The following is a 21,018-nucleotide window of genomic DNA, read 5'->3' on the forward strand; positions in this document are numbered from 1 at the left end:
TTTTTTTTGTTATGTAGTAATATGAAAATATTTGAAAGGAAGGTTATGATAGAGTTGGCTATCCCGGTGGGTGTTCGATTATAATGATCTGTCTTCTCAATTTGAAAAAAACTTTCCATTTGAGAGGATAGATCTTTATAACAATATATCCACCGGAGGTAGGTAACTCTTTCATGTCCAACTTTTCAATTATTTCCATAAGTTTTAGGTGAAGTTTGGATAAAAGGTTTAGCATCGTGACAAATATAATAAGGGAAAAACCTTAAATAGTAAAATGTCCAGACCTATCACTAAATTATATTGATGTCTTTGCATTTCTCTATTGTTGTTTATGATATTCCCTATATGTTTTTGTCACGATGCTTAATCTTTTTTCGGATCTTTTTTTGTCATGTAGTAATATGAAAATATTTGAAAGGAATGTTATGATAGAGTTGGCTATCCCGGTGGGTGTTCGGTTATAATGATCTGTCTTCTCAATTTGAAAAAAAAACTTTCAATTTGAGAAGATAGATCACTATAACAATACATCCACCGGAGGTAGGTAACTCTTTCATGTCCAACTTTTCAATTATTTTCTTACGTTTTAGATGAAGTTTGGGTAAAAGGTTTAGCATCGTGATAAATATTATAAGGGAAAAATCTTTAACAGTAAAATGTCAAGACATATCACTAAATCATATTAATGTCTTTGCATTACTCTATTGTTGTTTATGATATTCCCTAGATATTTTTGTCACAATGCTTAATCTTTTTTCGGATTTTTTTTTGTCATGTAGTAATATGAAAATATTTGAAAGGAAGGTTATGATAGAGTTGGCTATCCCAGTGGGTGTTCGATTATAATGATCTGTCTTCTCCATTTGAAAAAATCTTTCAATTTGAGAGGATAGATCATTATAACAATACATCGATCGGAGGTAGGTAACTCTTTCATGTACAACTTTTCAATTATTTCCTTAAGTTTTAGGTGAAGTTTGGATAAAAGGTTTAGCATCGTGACAAATATAATAAAGGAAAAATCTTAAATAGTAAAATGTCAAGACATATCACTAAATCATATTGATGTCTTTGCATTTCTCTATTGTTATTTAAGATATTCCTTAGATATTTTTGTCACGACGCTTAATTTTTTTTCGGATTTTTTTTCGTCATGTAGTAATATGAAAATATTTGAAAGGAAGGTAATGATAGAGTTGGCTATCCTGGTGGGTGTTTGGTTATTAATGATCTGTTTTCTCAATTTGAAAAAAAACTTTCAATTTGAAAGGATAGATCATTATAACAGTACATCCACCGGAGGTAGGTAACTCTTTCATGTCCAACTTTTCAATTATTTCCTTAATTTTTAGGTGAAGTTTGGGTAAAAGGTTTAGCATCATGACAAATATAATAAGGGAAAAATCCAAAACAGTAAAATGTCAATACATATCACTAAATCATATTGATGTCTTTGCATTTCTCTATTGTTGTTTATGATATTCCCTAGATATTTTTGTCACGACGCTTAATCTTTTTTCGAATCTTTTTTTGTCTTGTAGTAATATGAAAATATTTGAAAGGAAGGTTATGATAAAGTTGGCTATCCCGTGGGGTGTTCGGTTGTAATGATCTGTCTTCTCAATTTGAAAAAAACTTTCAATTTGGGTACAAGGTTGTTCCATATATAGATATAGATAAATATCTGCCACACAGTTTGATACATCACATAAGACAATGCTACTTTAGTTATTTTCATTGTCGAATTTGGTAATTACATTTGATCATGAGATATCTTATTGTAGTTATTGGTAGAGGTAGAGAAAGTATTTTGATTGGGGAAACAATGTTTACTATTTCATATTGGTGAAACTGTTGGCTAATTAGGAAGAAAAATGTTATTATGTTTTATGTTATTTTGTCTAAGATGAAGAAAGATGTGTATAAATATAAGCCTAAAAAAGTTGAAGACGGTCGACCTCGAGGTGGTATCAAGGTTACCAATCGATGTTGTCCGAAAATGCTCGAGGATAAGTTGTTTTTGACATTTGATATAGATAAAAGGGTTGATTTCAGGAAATCAGCTTTTGGTTTTCTTCTAGATATTAATACAGTAGATCCGACTGACAGTAAAAGGTATACTATGCTTGTCTACTGCAATATGATTGTGGAAGTATTGCAAAAGGGATTTTACCACTGATTTACAAAATAAAAGAGGTATACTTAACTTTCAAGGAGTTGGATGTGACCCTTCTTACTGGACTGTCCACAGATCGACCTCCTGACTAGTATTTCCGGATGGATTCAACGGTGCCTACCACCTTTTGGTTAAGGTATTTCACGACAACCAAACTTCAGTAGAGTTACTATGACGATGTTTTTCTAACGGAGATTTTGACGGCAAGGACGTTAGCTAAGACAAAGTCAGTACGAAGGAATAAGACGACTAGGAATGACATATACCGCCTGAACAGATTGTTTGTGGTCGGGGCTTTTTTTATGCCAAAGTCTACGAACGGAGTTAGTGTACTTCATGTCGACATTGCACAAGTTTTGGAACAGTTTGATGCATTTCCATGGGGCTTACTTTCGAAGGCATTAAAGCTAGTGTGGAGCTTCTAAACAATGAAATGGAGAAGCAGTTTAACAGTTTTCAGGAGAAGCCGTTTACACACACCCTAGACGGTTGTGCAATTGCTTTCACCTTGTGGATATTCCTTCATATTCCCTCTTTGGATGCATATTGATTGGATATGAATGTTTTCCCCTGGTTTCTAGGGTGGGTTAAAGTTGCAAGGAAAACCATGCAGAACAGTAAGTGGGACCCCAGTTTGAAAACATGAGAAAAGTTCATGTGGTGAATGACTTACAAGTTCCACGGAATGTGCAAGCAATGAGAGTCTACAGAGATGTAGTTAAGGTTAAGTTGTAAATTTGTTTTGTTAGTACGGATCCCTTGTTTGTTTCTATTAAAAGTGTTTTTGATTAGGTTGTTTGTTACAGAGAGAAGCTGCTGATAAGCAGGTTCCTCTAGACATTTGTTTTCATCAAGCAAAGCAAACAGAGGTAATGTTTTATCTTCCTCTATTTCTTTGGTCCATTAGTCTAATAAGTATCAGTGATGTATGTTGGCATGAATCTCATGTTATAATGACAGGTGATTAAACGAAAAGCTGAGGAGATGTTATGGGAGCTTTCAAGCAAAGTTGCTGGACCTGTTGTGGAAGTTGAGGGAACTGAAGGGCAAACTATGGTACCGGAGGACTGTGGTGATGATGTGTTTGCAGAATCGTCGGCAAAGAGGTTGCCAAGAGGGAGAAGTCTTACCAAGAAGAAAAGAAAATCAGACACCAAGCAAGTTTAAGACAACCCTGAACCGCTGAGGAAGAGGCAACCATCAACTAAACATGTAGCCACATGACATGAACATCTAGTGAAGCAGGCGAGGACCACACACAAGTCTAGTTTGAAGATTCTACCCTTTACTAAGAAACCCAGGACGCAAAAGACAAAAATTTCTAATGATAATGATCTATCTCAGCAAATTGCAGAGAAGAATGTTGTTGAAATTGAAAAAGAATGTGAAGAGGGAGAAGACCTGCCCAATGAAGTCTTAAGCATAAGTTCATTGGAAAATGAGTCCATTGGGGGTTCTCAACTGCAAAATGTTTAGAACACCAGTGGTGGAGTTGTTGAGAATAATTGCAGTGAAGTGGTGGTTGATAACAACGGTTGCAAAGTACAAACATCAACTGCTGCAAAATTGGTATTTCCATGCTTTTATCTTTTTTGTTTGTACACTGTGGTTGGAAGATTGCAATACTGGATGCATCTTTCTTCCCTTGTTTTTTTGGCAGTCTGAAGGGGAAATCTCAATTGATCTGAAGAAGTCAATTTATGATGAAGGGGTGGGTGGTTTATTGTGTTCAAAGGATTCTATCTACTTTTGTCTTAAATATTTACAAGTTATGTGAAGTGTAAATTCAATTGTTTTGACCTCAACTGTTGTAAGCTCAAATGTTGATTTTGCAGAATGCAGACATGGATATTGCTAACGATTCATCTGGACAGTCAAAGTGCTCAATACAAAATTGGCTTAAGATGAGTATGTCTTGTTACATCAATTTCGATGTTGTAATAAACAGTGCAAGAGTATGCAGGTGAACTTTTAAACATGTGAGGAATGAATCCATAACTAAACTAAAAGTAGGCTTTACACGGCTTTGCACATTGCACAGGGTAAGAGTATGCAAGAAAAATAACTTGATATTCCCTGTGAAAAAGAAAAGGTTATGCATGTGGCAATGATTTGCTAATGAAAGTGAGTACCAAGCATTGGCTAACGAAAGTTCTAGATTGGCATAAGGTTACTTGTTTGAAACTTAATGTTTTTTCCACTATTTAGAGTGTGTAGTGTTGACTCACGCACTTATTTGTACTAATTGTATCCATATTTTCTTCATCTATTAACAAGACGGAGAAGTTGAAAAGGTTGATGATGGTGACTCTATTCTACATGCAACTAACTCACATTTATCTTATATACTATTGTAATTTTTATCCTTTTATTTAAGAATTATATTTTGTTGATACTGAACACTGTCAGAAGTCCTAATAAGGCTATATTGGCAAGTATAACCTCTCAAACACCAACCCACGAATCATGTAGCTTTCAAGAACTTGTAATTGAACCAGCTAACAATAAATAGGATAAGAGCACAAGAACTTTGATGTCAAAATGTTTCATTTAGATTTGGAAATGAAGCATCGACACTGGATACCCTTGTAGAATTTATGAAAGAGGATGATGAGAAGAATGTTTAGTCCATGAAATCTGGTTTAGTCCATAATGTCTCTTAAGCAGTTGTAATTCAGTTTTTTTGAGGTGCATAAGTATTTTGTTTATAGTAATCAAATTCTAAGTATAAAGGATCCGAAGTTTTTGATATTATTAACTTTTTATTATTTCCTCCAGATCCATTTTATTTCTACCTAGATTCATAATTAGTAATTGTAAAGACTATATAAACAAGATGTATAAAACTACATCGGATCCTACCTAAAACATAACCTAGAAGCAGATCCTCCTTATCTAAACAAACCCGAAACAGACCATTGGGAAGTGATTCAGTAATTAAACCTTCACGTATCCATTTTTGTTGTAACTCGTTCAAACAACTATTCAGGCTTGATTGTCTAATAGAGGCCACACTTATTTGTGGAGAAGAAGATAGACTAATTTTAAACTTTCTAAATTGAATAATTTTAATTACCCTTTTAATTATTAATTAGAAAATAATGAGAATGCTCTAATTGGTGAGAGTGATGATGGAATCTAGCAGCATAATTAGTGGTTAACAAATTCATACTTAGTTTCTACCTACTTCATGTGGACCACCTCAGCAATCCCAAATATTTAGTTCCTTTAGTTTTTGGGGGGAAACTAGAAGTAGGAAAGTTTTTGTTCTTCTCTCCATCTGTTTTTTCGTAAGTTCTCTCTCGAAAGCTTAACATTGAAGTTAAATTTTCAACCAAAATTTCAACCCAAATTTCTGTCGTTTAAATCGGATTTAAATTTTGGAGCAACTTGATTTGGTTTTTCCTTAAAGGTATGAACTTTACTGTACTATATCAGTTAATTTGACCATATTTGTTTTCCTTAATTGTGCCCTAATTTCAATAGTTGAAAATTTGTAATTGACTCGAATATTCAAAATAGAGTATTCCGTTGCTACTTTTAATTTTGGAAATTATCATAGGGGCCGTTCTCATATTTAGGTTACAATGTTCGAAATTGAAAATTTAATTTTTTCTTGTGTAGAATGAAAAAGGGTGGGGGCAAGAGAAAGTAGTGCCCAATTAGAACTATGTGTAGAAAGAGAAGGAAGTGAAGAAGAAGGTTGTTTCGAAGAAGAAGGAAAAGTCGAAACCTCCTCCGAGAAGAAACATCAAGGTTACTTGTCGATGTTCTCCAAAAGTGCTGGAAGAGCAACTGTTTTCCACATTCAACAAAGATGAAACCAAACATTTCAAAAAGTCTCCATTTGTTTTTCTCCTTGATATGAATTCAGTTGATGTTCAAGGCGGTGAGAAAATTCATTTGGTTGCCTACCCAAATTTGATTATTGAGGTTTTGGAAAAGAAGATTTTGCCAATGACTTTCAACATAGGAAACCGATATTTGACTTTCACTCCTTCCGATGTGGCCCTCCTTACCAGTCTATCCATAGAGCTAACACCTCAGTGGTTTTACAAAATGGACGTGTTTGACCCTTCTGATTTTTGTCTAAGGTATTTTTAGCTAGAGGGAAGACGCTCGACTCCGCTTGGGGCCGTTATGCTGACCGAGTTTGTGGCAGCAAGGAAAAAAGCTAAGAAAGTTTCGGTACGTAGAGATCCGAACACTTGTGACGACATCCACCAACTTAACCGTTTGTTTGTGCTCGGGGCTTTCCTCTTGCCAAGCGGTTCGAAGGGCATTGATGTCAAACATATTGATATTGCAGCTGATTTGACAAAGTTTGACAAATTCCCTTGGGGGTATCTGACGTTTGAAGGCATTCTTGATGGTGTTAAGGTTCTATATATAGATATGGAGACGCACTTTCAGGTTCAACCGGAAAAGACGTTTACACACACCCTATATGGGTGTGCACTAGCATTCGAGTGTTGGGTTTTCCTTCATGTGCCCGCTTTGAATGTCCACCGGGTGGATGGGGAGATATTCCCCTGATTTCGAAGTTGGGTGGGTTTCCCTCGGAAAACCACCCGTGGGAGAACTTGGGAGACCAAATTAAACAACCCCAAGAAATTTATTGTGCTGGGTAAGTGATAAACGTAAAATAATTAGCTTACCTACGAAATGAACGATGAAACTCAAAACGTAAGTAAACTAAAACTATTTATGATGCTTATATGCTTATCAAAGATTTCTACTCTCAATCCTATGAGATATAGTGGAGTAGAGTGATTCGTTCCACTCCTAGTCCTTCCAAGATTTGTGTTATCCGCGTGTAATTACTCTACTTAAGGTCTAATGAGAGATTTCTTAAAAGGCAACTAGACTACGATGCAACTACCCACAAGATGCAACTAGCCGGTTATCAAAATAACTAAGGGAATGCTACGTTTATTCGATGATAAGGAGTTAGAGGGGGATTGATTCCACCTTAACTCGACTTAATCCTATTAACGCGATTTAATCGTCGTAATTGAATTGAACTGCCCTTCAGAGAACAATTGGTTCTTCCTAATCCCTAATTACACATGGCACTCCTACCAATTCATAACTAGCATGTGAACGATTAAACCCATTCTCATGGTGAACTAATCGTTTCTAGAGTGGAAAGGAAATTACAACAATTCTACGATAGTCGGAATCAAGCTTTCATCAAGGCTTCTCAACCCCCTCTAATGGAGGTTTAGCCGAGAATCATTATGCAATCATTTCCGATTAAAGTTAAACTAAACATGATATAAAGAATTGAAATTTACTAATCTAAATTAAATAATAATTAAAATCTAATTAATAACTAAGAATTGAATAACAAGTAGTAAATGAATCAGATCTAACACAAATGTAAATGACAAGAATCGAAATTTAACAACTAGCTATTTTATTAATCAAACTAATTAAGAGTAATGATTCTGATAGTTTAATCTAAAACAAGAATTGGATTTGAAATTAAACTTAATTAAAACAATTAAATCTAGATCTAGAAGCTATTCTAATGGCTACTTTCTATTCTAAGTTATCTACCATTAACTATCCACCATTAACAAAGAGCTAAGCTTTTGTTTTTATACTTTCAGATCCAAAAATCATGCATGGGCTTGGAGCCATGTTTTGGGCCAGAGAATCAGGCCCAAAACCCAATTCTTTCAGTCCAAAAGGCCTCTTCAACTGCAGTTGGCTTCAATAGACTTTTCGTCCACTTTTGCTCCTCTGATTGGATCACGGCTTAGACCATTGGAAATCTCTTTCCGATCCGGTCGTTTTGACATAAGGTAGGCCCCATTCCGAGGTCTGAGTCCAAAGATATGGCCTTCGAAAAGTTCACTGACTTTGTGTCTTTGTTTCTACCCGCGTCGACTTTTCAGCTTTTGACCGGGCTTTAGAAAGGCTTTGTCTTCTTGAATCTTGGCCTTTAATCACGGAACTCCTTAGTAACCGACCTTTGCTCCTTTATCTTGCTAAAGTGACACATTTCTGCACATAATGGACTTTGAAGCCTGAAATGCATAAAAACACGTAATCAGTGTTAACTCTTAATTATTACTCACATAATTGGTCTAAAAGTATGTCTATTACAGGGTTAAAACTACAGTTTTGGGCTCTTATCAAACCACCCCCAAACAGCATTTTGCTTGTCCTCAAGCAAAGATGAGAAATTAGAATAAGTGACAAAAAATGGAGTTCTAACTACTCTAGTTTATTTGAGCGATTGCATTGACCATATATGCAACAAGGCCTTAAACCACTAGGAATTCCCTAGTGAACGAGAAGTTATAGCCTCGTGAGAGTTTTTCGATGAAGGTACTCACAAACTTCATCTATACTACAACGACTAAGAAATAAAACTATTGTTTCCTTATTCATGCTCCAAATTATCTATACCTCTCATTAGCAATGTATATAGAGTAATCAAGTCGAAACCTAAGCTAATATATGCATAATAATCAATCATCTACAATAAACATATATACAATGAGTAATACTATGAAATGCAATAGCGGTCCGTTTTGAAACTTCGGAATAAGCGTCCTTAAGTAGGTTCTCACAATAATAGTCAAGATACAACACTCAGATTTTTCCACTCAAGTTTCATTTTACTCTAAGAAGGTGGGCACACTTTACCTTACGATCTCAATGACAACAAGGAAGCCGGAGTCGATCAAACACATCTGCCACTTACTATCACACTAACCTATTCTTAATTGAGCTAGAGGTCTTTATTAGGTGTTGCGGGGATTAGGAGATGGTTTAAGAAGGAAGGAAATGGATATTCAAAAGGACAAGTCTGAGATAATAGAGTCTTCATATTGTGTAACTTAGAGAAAACCTTGTTATTTTCTTTTGCTTCTATACTTTGTTTCCATCCTTAGCCATATTTTTTTCTTTTTCTTTACTTTGGCTTTTGACTCCCTTTTATTATTATTTTTTTTTTGGAGTTTTTATTTTATTTCTATTTTTTTTTTCTTTTCTTTGGATGAAAACTTCTTTTCTTTATTTTCTGAAGCAATTAACTAACTTTTGTTTACACAGGTTTTTCTCTTCTTCTTTCTTCCTCATTCTATTCTCAGACTTATCTTAATTGGGTAGGTTGAATATTATTATTATTTTTTTAATTTTGTAACAGGGTAAAGGATTTGTGGTTTATGAAAGGCTAAAGAAAGGCTCAGAGGGGCGACTAGCGGAAAATAATTCATAGGTTTGAATTTCTGGCTATATCGATCCAAAGAGGGCCTAAATTCTCACTTAGGATATGGTTTAGTGATCAAGCAAGTGGACGTGTGATATCTCTATCCGGATTTTACTTCTCCCTTGTGTCATTTCTCAAATGTTTCGCTCATATAAGGCTTTAGGCTATATTCTCACAGGATTTGTAGAATAAGTACTCTAGCCTAGAATTCAGAAACTTACTGCTAACAATCATCGATACTCATGTAATATATTTATAAATAGATGCAAAGATTATTACCTACATATTAACCTATGTTTCTAAAAATTATTTCGATGCAAAAGCTACGGAGATTTCTAGATTGTTAAGAGCATAGAAGGAAAACAATACCACTATTCCTAAGTGTATAGCATGAACTTATTTATTTATATTTTTGAATTTTTAAAATTTTAACTAGAAAACAAATGCATATTAACTCTATCTATATCCTAACAGATGCCTTAATTACCGTGTTTCTATGCCCCCAAACAAGAAGCATCGTTGTCCTCAAAGCATTTAAATAAAGAGGGTAGGAAAAATACCATTGAAACGCGTGAAATTCAGGAATATCTGCAAAACAAAGTTAGAACGTACTAATATAGGAAATAAAAACTGACGCAACTCTATACGAGTTCTACCCATTATGGGGTTAACAAGAATGAAATTGCTTGGGACATAAGCAGACACTAACTAGAATGAAAACTTACCTTATCTCCCGCATTACTCATCATCTTACTCATCCTCTTCTTTCATAAAGAAGTGAGGTTCCTTTCCATCCTGCCATGCCATGATAATTTGCCAGGCTTCCCGCCATTTATCATCTATTATTGCTAACCTATTAAGAGCCACTTGGTCTGATGGGGTGTAGGGTGCAACCTGATGGGGTTGTATCCTCCACCCTTGCCAAGTCATTGCACGGAAGGATCGAATAATACTATTGGTGGGTCATACCGCGGTCGACCGTAATCCAATCCGCGGAAACGCGTGTACAAAAACAGGAAAGAAACATAGCATAATACGGAAACTAGAACGGGCATAAGAAGGAACTTATGCCTCATGCTATGGGGGCTCGAGCTAAAGTAGACATCAAGGTTCGGGAAGGTCATGACACATACGCCCCGTGGCTAAAGCAAGGAAAACGCCGCAAGTGGCATCATTCACGAAAAAAACGCCATTCCCTAAAATGTTTAGCATGATCCAAAACATAACAGTTCCTATGCGTTCATGGACAGGCTACCAAAAGCGACGTTATAGTCCCCTTGGTCCTCGATACGGAAAATGCCTGCGCCGTACGGCTCATGCAAGAACTCGTAAGTGTAGACATACATATTATCTACCCAATAGCACCATGGGTCTTGTATTTCAGCGGGCATAGCAAGTCCAAGAACAAATGCTAGCAAGAACCTGGTAATTTCCATTGGTTCATTATCAATGTTGATGGAGAACACTTGTTCTCCATCTGGTCTTTCAAAGAAAATGCAGTTATCGTAAAAATAAGATGCTAGTGTTGGAGAATAAAGTGCATCAGGTCTTACCATAAGCGGCTCCCAACCAACGTATGTGATCGCCTCGCGAAACCAAGCACCATAAGTAGTGCTTTGGAACAAATCTTCGAAAGACTGTTCCGGTATCAATGTTGGAGATGTCATCTCAAACTTATGCTCTGGAATAGCTGCGAATGATTCGGATACTTCCCGCAGAAAACTGGAAATTTTTCTGTCCACGGAAGAAGTCGCGCGCCTCGAATAGTTGGAATTTCCAGTGTTTGAGCTGGTCGCTTCGGCCTTTGGGCCGAAAAGCGCCTCGACAAAAATTCAGAAAACAAATAATGCAGAGCTGCTTGAGTCTTTCGGAGTTGTTGAAACTTCGGAAAATGAGCGAAAACGGGAATCGTGGGAGTGAAAGGTGAGTAATGGAGTTTAGGTGTAGTGTGAGTTGTGAGTGTAGAATGTATGAAGTTTATATAGGTTTTAAGTTGCTAAAACGGATCGGAAGTTGCCAAAACTAATTACGGCAGTTTCCGGAAATCCTAAAATTTCCAAACCCGAAAACGGAAACAACTCATTATCTTGATTCTAATTCAAACCTAGTATCTTTTAGGTTGAATTTATGATAGAATCTACCTATTTAATCTAGATTTCATCCTACCCTTATACTTATTCTCGGATATGCCTAAACGGCCATATTTTCACCTTGACTCGCGAATAAATTCTAACACGAGGGTTATATAAAAATCATCTTTGGAATAGATAAAACCACCCCAAACAATTTGGGAAGGTGGGATCAATATGAGACAAACCACGATAGTAAAATAACCATTATATTAAAATTTTCATTCGAGTACATTTCACTACAAAATTCAAATTACGGAAATAAAACTTACATTAAAATAAATAACAATAATGAAACTACAAATAAACATAAAACATCAAACGATGCTATCCCTAACTACTCCTGCAGATCGTAGCAGAGGGCACACGGTCCGAGATCGCTTGGCTCTCCGATGGGCCAAGACCATTAGATCCTTCGGCGACGACGCTCGTGCCTCGATGGTGTGTCCTCGAGGAGAGAGTCCCGTGAGGTGGGAATCGGTAAGCATCTTCCCGAACCGGCGGCGAGCTTCTAGCTCGCCCTCATCTGTTCCCACCTCTCATCCTCTCTGCGGTAACGGATCTCGGTTATGATGCATCGTTGCCGTCGAGTCCGGAGGTCTTCGCAGATGGTGTTGAGCGAACGCATGCCACGATGAATCACAACCATGCGTTCTGCGTCTGACCAACACCTCTCCAAGGCATCCATATCAAAACAAGTCAAATCCTCCTCATCCTCCGAGGCATTCTGATTTCCCCCAGCCTCCTCGGCATTCCCATCTCCACCATCCTCTTCTTCTTCTTCTCTATCCTCAGCCAACCTCCACACTCGTTGGACACACTCCTTATAGATGCGAGGGTTTCGGTGTAGGGTGATGTAAGTCCTATCAGTCGCCTGAGCTGCTCTCAACTTCAGCATGATCTTGGTTATCAACACAGGGAGAGGTGCAACAGACTTCCCTACTCCCCTAATCATGCTAAGTAAAAACTCCAAGATGCAGAACTTATACTTCCGCTCCTGGAGTATCCATAAGATGTGGAGGTAGTTCAGGCCGATGTCGCTGACCTTCTCCTTCCCCAGGACGTTCCGACCAATCCACTGAGTTGTAGCCAGTTGGTTGGTCCTAAGGGAAGCCTGTCGAACACAATGCGACCTCGCATTGTAGTCCCCTCCAATAACTGTCTCGTTCATCAATGGCTCTACCCAATTATGTTGGGACTCCTGCAACGTGACATCCAGATGGATTCTAGGTGGAATGCCTAGAATCTCAGCCAACAACCCAGTCGTCACTTCCTTCCTCCTCTTCGCCACCACAACAAAAATCCTAGTCCCTTCCAACTCCCTCGTATTGTAGAACCATCGGACTAAGTACTCGTGGTAATAGGTTTTCACCGAGTACCACAAGCTATTCCATCCTCGACCGATCATTTAAATCACCGTAAAATGGTGAAGTGGTCGCCCGATAAAAGCTTGTTCGACAAAATTCGGCGTTGTTGAGCCATTGGTGTTTGGAATGTAGTGGGGGCTTAAATGGGATGTGGTGGTGGGATTTTAATCGACCGACTGAAGCAACAAGTGGTGGTGGTGGTGGAGTGGTGGGCGGCAGCACGAAATTCGAATTTTGGTAGTTTTGGTGATGTAAATCGGTGGAGGTTGTGGGGGATGCGGTTGAGTCGATTTGGGTTGGGTATTGATTGTGGGTGGGTAAATTTAGTTTTCTTTTAATTTGATTTTGTTTTAGGTTTTGGAGCTTTTGGCGTTAATGGCGGTTTGTGGAAGATGAAGTACTGTTGGGCTAAGGTAAAGGCGTGGTGGCTGCCGGTGGATGGTTGGGCCCAAGCCCAAATCGAAATTTTGATTTTTTTCGATTTTTCGCGAAACTTCAAATCAAAATTGCCGCTTCGTTACCGGTCCGATTTTAGCGAATGAGATATGGAAATGATCAAGAGAGAATTTCCAATCCAATGATCTATAAAACCTTCTATTCCGACCGTGGATGACATATAAGATAGTGTAAAACACCTCGAAGTGCGCGCATGACATACGTTATGCGAACAATTGGACTCTAAAATCATGGATTATGTCAACCCAAATCGTAATACAATTAAACGGCCTAAGCAACTGTAATGGGACATAAATGTTCTAGGACGGAAACATGAACACCCCACCCCCAAACAAATTTTTTACAACGGAGCTTAGAAAATTTGTTTTTAGTAGTGGGTCTTTTAAAGTCAGATTCCCAAGACTTCCTAGATTACTATGTTTATTCTTTAATATATATATCTATATATATATATTTACTTTTAAAAAGAAAAACAATAAACAAGAAAGACATAATTCACCCCATAGAGAAACATGACTCAAAAATCCGAGAAAACATGCAAGAGTGGAAAACGTGAATTATGTCAAACGTGGACTTAGGATCCGTACTTACAGCCACCACACACTCCATAGGGAGGGCCGGTTACCTTAATGGTGCACTCACCAATATATGGAAATGAAAGGAAATGCACCAAAAACAAAAGTTGAGTCGTTTATAGTCAGATACTCGAGACTTTATCTAAACATATGTATGAACATGCAGTTTATCATATATCAACAACCGAAATAGTTGTGGATCATTCCATAAATAAATATCACAGAAAACATATCTAAACACAATTAAGCACCAAGATTTCCTATGACTCAACCTAGTGAAATGAAAGTGAAGTCGGATAACCCTATTACTTAACCTAGCCTGCACCTTTTTTTTCATTTTTGAACAAGAGGGTGTCCTAGTGAATAAGTGTGGAAGAGTGAATGGTTATGGAGAATATGGTGGATATGGGTAAGTTGTAGAAGGAAAGCATGGAAAAAATGAGGATGTGGGTTTAGCACAAAACTCATTCATAGTGTAGGTAGGGACTGTCTCAAGTCTGAAAATGAAGGTGTCACATGCTTTTGTCTTTTGAAGTATTTGTTTACTAGGTGAATTTAAAAAATTATGAAGCACAGAAGAAACAACAGGATCGAGTGCAAACTCGAGATTCCTTTGAAAGGGTGGAAGGAGGGGAGATGAGGTGGATGTTGTGGAAAGTAGTTCTTGATAGGGTGAATTATCACCTGCTCTAACAAACTCATCGAATTGCTCATCTAGATTGGTTATATCCTCGTTACTATGATAGTCCTCTACATCTTTGAGAAAGTCATCTATCTCATCCTCATCCGTAATAAGTGTATCGACTAGTGTAGGGATGGAAATGTTGGAGTTTGAACTTCCAAAGGAAAGAAATTTGGGCATATGATTATCCGGGAACGTGTTGTTGAAATAATCTCGAAAGCAAAGCTCTCGATCATGCTAACTCCATCCATCCATAGCATTAATCGGGTAACTCGCGGTCTTTGTTTTAAAAACATTGACTTCAACAGCAAGATGGCCAAAAGACATGGACATTGAACCATCGCTGAAATTAATGAGCCGATTGGCAGTTTCCGTGAAAGGACGCCTCTAAGATGATCGACAGAGTCGTTAATCCACTTTCGCGGTCGAGGATGACAAAATCAGCCGGATAGTAAAAAATCCTGAATTTTTACGTAACATTTTCGACGACACCCTTAGGATACTTAATAGACCGATCAGCTAATTGCAACGCCATTTTAGTGGGTTGCATCTCGCCTAGACCTATTTGTCTATACAAATAAAACGGGAGTAAGTTAACGCTTAGCCCCAAGTCTAATAACGCCGGTCGTCGTGATAAGAATCTCCTAAGGTGCATTATACGATGGGATCTACCAGGCCCTTTGTACTTAACAATTCTATTATGTTCAGATAGAGTCGGGAATTGTTCTGTTAAAAAGGCGTTTTTTGGTATATTGGTCTTACGCCTAGTAGTACACAATTCCTTAAGAAACTTAGCATGGTGTTGTAGCTTTTTTATAGCTTCGAGGAAGGGAAGGTTTATAGTTAGATTCTTGAGAACATTCCTAATCTCCTCATAATTTGTATCCCTAGTTAACACGGCTAATTTTTGTGGAAACGACGGTTTCTGTTTATATTTAGCAATGTTATCACCTGGATGTTTAACCGTGGCTTTCTGTTTCTTAGGTTGTGTTGTAACTGGTACCTCTACAGTGGTAGGCTCTTCAGTTTCTATTTCGGTATCTAGTAAAATAGCAGGTGTAGGGGCGACTGGTAGGGTAACTATAGGCATTGTTACTTTGTTATCAACCACTCTACCAGAACGGAGAGTGGTGATGGCCTTTAGCTCACCTACATTTTCATATTCATTACTAGTATTATCGGTTACCTCAAAGGCTGTATTTGTTGTTTTAGTATTAGGTATTGCGTGACCTGGAAACACACCTTTGGGTTGAGCTTTATCTTGAGCCAACTGTTGCGTTAAATTATTAACGGATTGTAGAAGCTGTTAGTTAGATTGACCCTTGGTTTGGAAAAGTTTTTGGCTCACTTGTATGAAGGTGTCAAGACGATCCGGTTGTGTGGGTGTAGTAGTCACGGGTGGTGTGATTGGAACTATTTCACGTGAATTATTTATGGGTGGATTTTGATAGTTATTATTTACCGGAACGATACCTCTATTAGCATTATAATTATTATAACTACCTTGACTTTGTGCTTGACCTTGTCGAGGTTGCACTTGGTTGTTATAATTATTGAAATTCCCGACTCGCCCTATGTCGTAGTGGGGCTTGGTTAAAGCCGCGCGTAGGCCTAACATATTGATTATTGTACCCTTGAGGTGTGACGTGTTGGTTATTTCTCCAACCGGAAGTTGGGATTTGTCTCCAAGGGCGTTAGGTTCACTATTAATGAGAACAAGCCCTGTTCATAGGCTATAGGGGATGATGGGAGTCGGGATGCTCGGGGCTCCAAACAGAAACTACATGGATTTGAATTTATATTCATGCCGGGGATAGGCTTTTGTTGAACGAAATGGCCTCTACCTTTTAGTGAGTGATTCGATTAGAGTTTTAAGCTCGAATCATGTTTAATTTCAAATATACCGGCCTTAATCAGTATTAGAAGAACTAGCGAGCGGTGGATATCATCACTACCCCCCAGTTGTTATTTCGCTTTAGTTTGATCCTCTAAAATTTATAAGCCTCCAGAGGCTCCTTTGCTTAAGAAACTACCCCCATTCATTATGTCTAGGACTTCTTTATGGTGGTGTAGAAGTCCTTTGAAAAGGCACGAACCAACGTGTCTTTCGCTAAGTTATGATGTGGACACTCTATAAGGAGATCGGTGAAACGATTCCAAGCCCTCGAAAATGATTCATGAGGATTTTGTCGAAAAGAAATGAATCTTGGAAAGCATCTCGTCCGTCTTTAGGGGTGGGTAAAAATGTTCCATAAACAAATTGAACAAGTTTAGCCCATGAGTCCACAGAATTTAGGCGTTTGGGCAGTTAACCAAGACGCCTTTATTGGCTAAGGTGAAAGGGAATACCGAGTTTAATTTGTTCCGCACCAACGGTAGGATGGTGGAATGTTGTTAGGACTTGTTCAATCCTACGATGTAGCCGATAAGGTTTTTCATGGTCTAATCCATGAAAAACGGGTAACAAATTAAAATATTTGGGGATTCGAAATCCCCAATCGGTCCGCTAGAACGATGCAAGATTTGGGGCTATCGCCAAGGCTTTGTAGAAGTCGAGAGGAGTCTCTTCTTCGCCGGGCATCAGGTCGTGATGTGTGTGAAATAGTAGCTAGAGGTGTAGTGGGTGGTATACTAGATAGACTTGTTTGTTGACGTTGTTGTGTAATTACGCTCGCGGTTTTGTTCGCCGGACTTTAATCTCACACAAGGCTAAAACCAAATTTAGCTAAACACATCAATACTCCAAACAATTTCGATATACTAGTATAAACCTCTAACAGGAGACGCGAGGTGTGGAAGAAAGGAATACCCGATTGCGCCCTTGCTTCGCTTTATGAATAACGCCTTGTTTACTCGCGTGTTCGGTGTATATAACAGGTTAGAACACGAAAAAATTTGAAAAATCAAAGTTCGAGTCAAACCGTAGAATTCGGAAAAATTAACAAAAGGGCACGGGCGCGCCAAGATAGATAGCGGTCGCTCGGGTAATTTTCAAATTACAGTGTTTTTTAGGGCGAAGTCGCCACATGGGGGCGGGTCGCTCAGTGTTAAAGCTATATTAAGTAAGTCCTTTCTTCGAGCTGGGCTTCCATTGTAATTTCTCGCTGAAATTTTCAACGATGAAACGGAAAGCCACAAGATGAATCAAACACGGGTGGGTGGGTGAAATGAGACTTTTAAGAAAAGTACTTACACTACGAAAACAATGCGAAAGTGCAACTAAGATGGCAGCGGTGCCATTTGATATATATACGTAAAATAATTAGTTTACCTAAGAAATGAACGATGAAACTCAAAACGTAAGTAAACTAAAACTATTTATGATGGTTATATGCTTATCAAAGATTTCTACTCTCAATCCTATGAGATATAGTGGAGTAGAGTGATTCGTTCCACTCCTAGTCCTTCCAAGATCTTTGGTTATCACGTGTAATTACTCTACTAATTAAGGTCTAATGAGAGATTTACGAAAAGGCAACTAGACTACGATGCAACTACCCACAAGATGAAACTAGCCGGTTATCAAAATAACTAAGGGAATGTTACGTTTATTCGATGATAAGGAGTTAGAGGGGGATTGATTCCACCTTAACTCGACTTAATCCTATTAACGATGAATCGTCGTAATCCGAATTGAACTGCTTCACAGAATAATTGGTTCTTCCTAATCCCTAATTACACATGGCATTCCTACCAATTCCTAACTAGCATGTGAACGATTAAACCCATTCTCATGGTGAACTAATCGTTTCTAGAGTGGAAAGGAAATTACTTAACGATTCTAACGATAGTCGGAATCAAGCTTTCATCAAGGCTTCTCAACCCCTCTAATGGAGGTTTAGCCGAGAATCATTACGCAATCATTTCTGATTAAAGTTAAACTAAACATGATAAAAAGAATTGAAATTTACTAATCTAAATTAAACAATAATTAAAATCTAATTAATAACTAAGAATTGAATAACAAGTAGTAAATGAATCAGATCTAACACAAATGTAAATGACAAGAATCGAAATTTAACAACTAGCTATTTTATTAATCAAACTAATTAAGAGTAATGATTCTAATAGTTTAATCTAAAACAAGAATTGGATTTGAAATTAAACTTAATTAAAACAATTAAATCTAGATCTAGAAGTTATTCTAATGGCTACTTTCTATTCTAAGCTATCTACCATTAACTATCGACCATTAACAAAGAGCTAAGCTTTTGTTTTTATACTTTCAGATCCAAAAATCGTGCATGGGCTTGGAGCCATGTTTTGGGCCAGAGAATCAGGCCCAAAACCCAATTCTTTCAGTCCAAAAAGGCCTCTTCAGCTGCAGTTGGCTTTAACAGACTTTTTGTCCACTTCTACTCCTCTGATTGGATCACGTCTTAGACCATTGGAAAGCTCTTTCCGAGCCGGTCGTTTTGACATAAGGTAGGCCCCATTCCGAGGTCTGAGTCCAAAGATATGGCCTTCGGAAGTTTTACTGACTTTGTGTGCTGTTTCTGCCCGCGTCGACTTTTCAGCTTTTGACCGGGCTTTAGAAAGGCTTTGTCTTCTTGAATCTTGGCCTTTAATCACGGAACTCCTTAGTAACCGACCTTTGCTCGTTTATCTCGCTAAAGTGGCACATTTCTGCACATAATGGACTTTGAAGCCTGAAATGCATAAAAACACGTAATCGGTGTTAACTCTTAATTATTACTCACATAATTGGTCTAAAAGTATGTCTGTTACAGGGTTAAAACTACAATTTTGGGCTCTTATCAGTAAGTTACATATTCCTCCGACCGTGCAAGCAGAGGGAGTCTACAGAAAGGCGCTAAAGGTTTAGAAGTCTTGCTACTTTGGATATGATGGATTGTTTTTCTGTTATTATTATTGTCGTATTGGTGTTGAATTTCATGGTTTGTTACAACAAGAACCTGATGATAAGAAGCTTCTTTCTTTGGACATTTTCTGTGAACTGAAGAAGCAAAATGAGGTTAATTTTTGCGTGTTGCACTTTTTGTTGATATTGAGAATCTCAGTACTGACAAAGCTTATCATCTGTGATCTCGTAATTGCAGGTCTTGACCCAGGCTGCAAAGTTGTTCTTAGAGTAATCTCTTAATACTAGAAGTGGTCATGTGGAGCAACGAACTGTGGTAATGTGTAGTGCGATGTATCTTCATATTGCCACAATGTAGTTATGAGTAAACCTAATGTTTTGTGCTCCTGTACTGGTAGAATTTAAATCGGGTGGCTGCTAAGGAAGTGAGGAAGGTGCCTACTAAAATAGGAATAAATTTGGTCCTGGATGATGAAGAAAATGTGGTGATTTTATGTGTTATTGAATGTATGTTATTATTTGCACTACAAAAATGCAAGATGAATACAATTTTCCCTTGGATTCAGCTCTTTCAGGAATTAGTGAAACGTCGTGCGAAAAGAAGAAAATGTTCTGTAGAAGATTGACAACCATTGGTAATTCATTAAGTACTCTTGTACTCCAACCCATCCCTTAAATGTTTTTTTGGAAGTTGATATAGTGTCTTGGTAAATTTATATGTACTTTCATATTTGTAATTAATTAAAGGAAGCTGGATTTGTGTTAAAAGAAGGGGTGATCGATGATGATAATAGTAGTGATAATGATTTTGTTCAGCCTCCAAAGAGAAAGGCAATAGCACCATGTGAGAATAAATCAACTAAGAGCGGAAAACAGACGAAACCACCAACCAAAAACCGAAACAAACTTTCAACTAAGAACAGTCCCAAAGAAAAGTCTATTCCAACAAGCATGCAGCGAGATAACCAATATTGTAGTGAGCGGATTGGGGGGAACAGTCGTGAACCGCTAGGGCCTTCTTACTTTTCGGAAAAGACTCCTGAAAAATTTGACTCGATAGTGGTAGAGGCACAGTTCACGGTTATGCAAATAGTGAATGAAATTAATAGTACATTTGATCCTTTGTTACAACATTTTAATGATCTATCTCAACAAAATGCGGTGGAAAATGCTTGTGTAAATGCAGCTGAAGTTGTAAATGTATGTGACTCTTTCAGTCAAAGTTTATATAGATGCAACCTTTTATTTATCATTCATAATATGAAGGATATATTCTTAACATTTTATGTATCCTTTATGTATTACAACAGGGTGAAAGGAGTAAAGAGGATATCACTTCAGAACCGAATGACCCTCCAATGGAGTCAAATCAAGTGTTTACCATGTTTGTGATTATGGTTATGTACAACATATAATTTACGTGACCCACGCTTATTATTAGTTTATAATCTTAGGTTGTTGTTCAGAAGGAGATGGGGGACTTTGTTCGCCGACCAATTGCACTAGGATTGGCGGTTCAGAATTGGGTACCAAAGGAATCCAAACAAATATTAGAATTGTCAATTTCAGGAACTGAGGCCACAATA

This window comes from Coptis chinensis, chromosome 1 (genome assembly GCF_015680905.1).
Source record: "Coptis chinensis isolate HL-2020 chromosome 1, ASM1568090v1, whole genome shotgun sequence".
In the NCBI taxonomy this organism is placed as follows: domain Eukaryota; kingdom Viridiplantae; phylum Streptophyta; class Magnoliopsida; order Ranunculales; family Ranunculaceae; genus Coptis; species Coptis chinensis.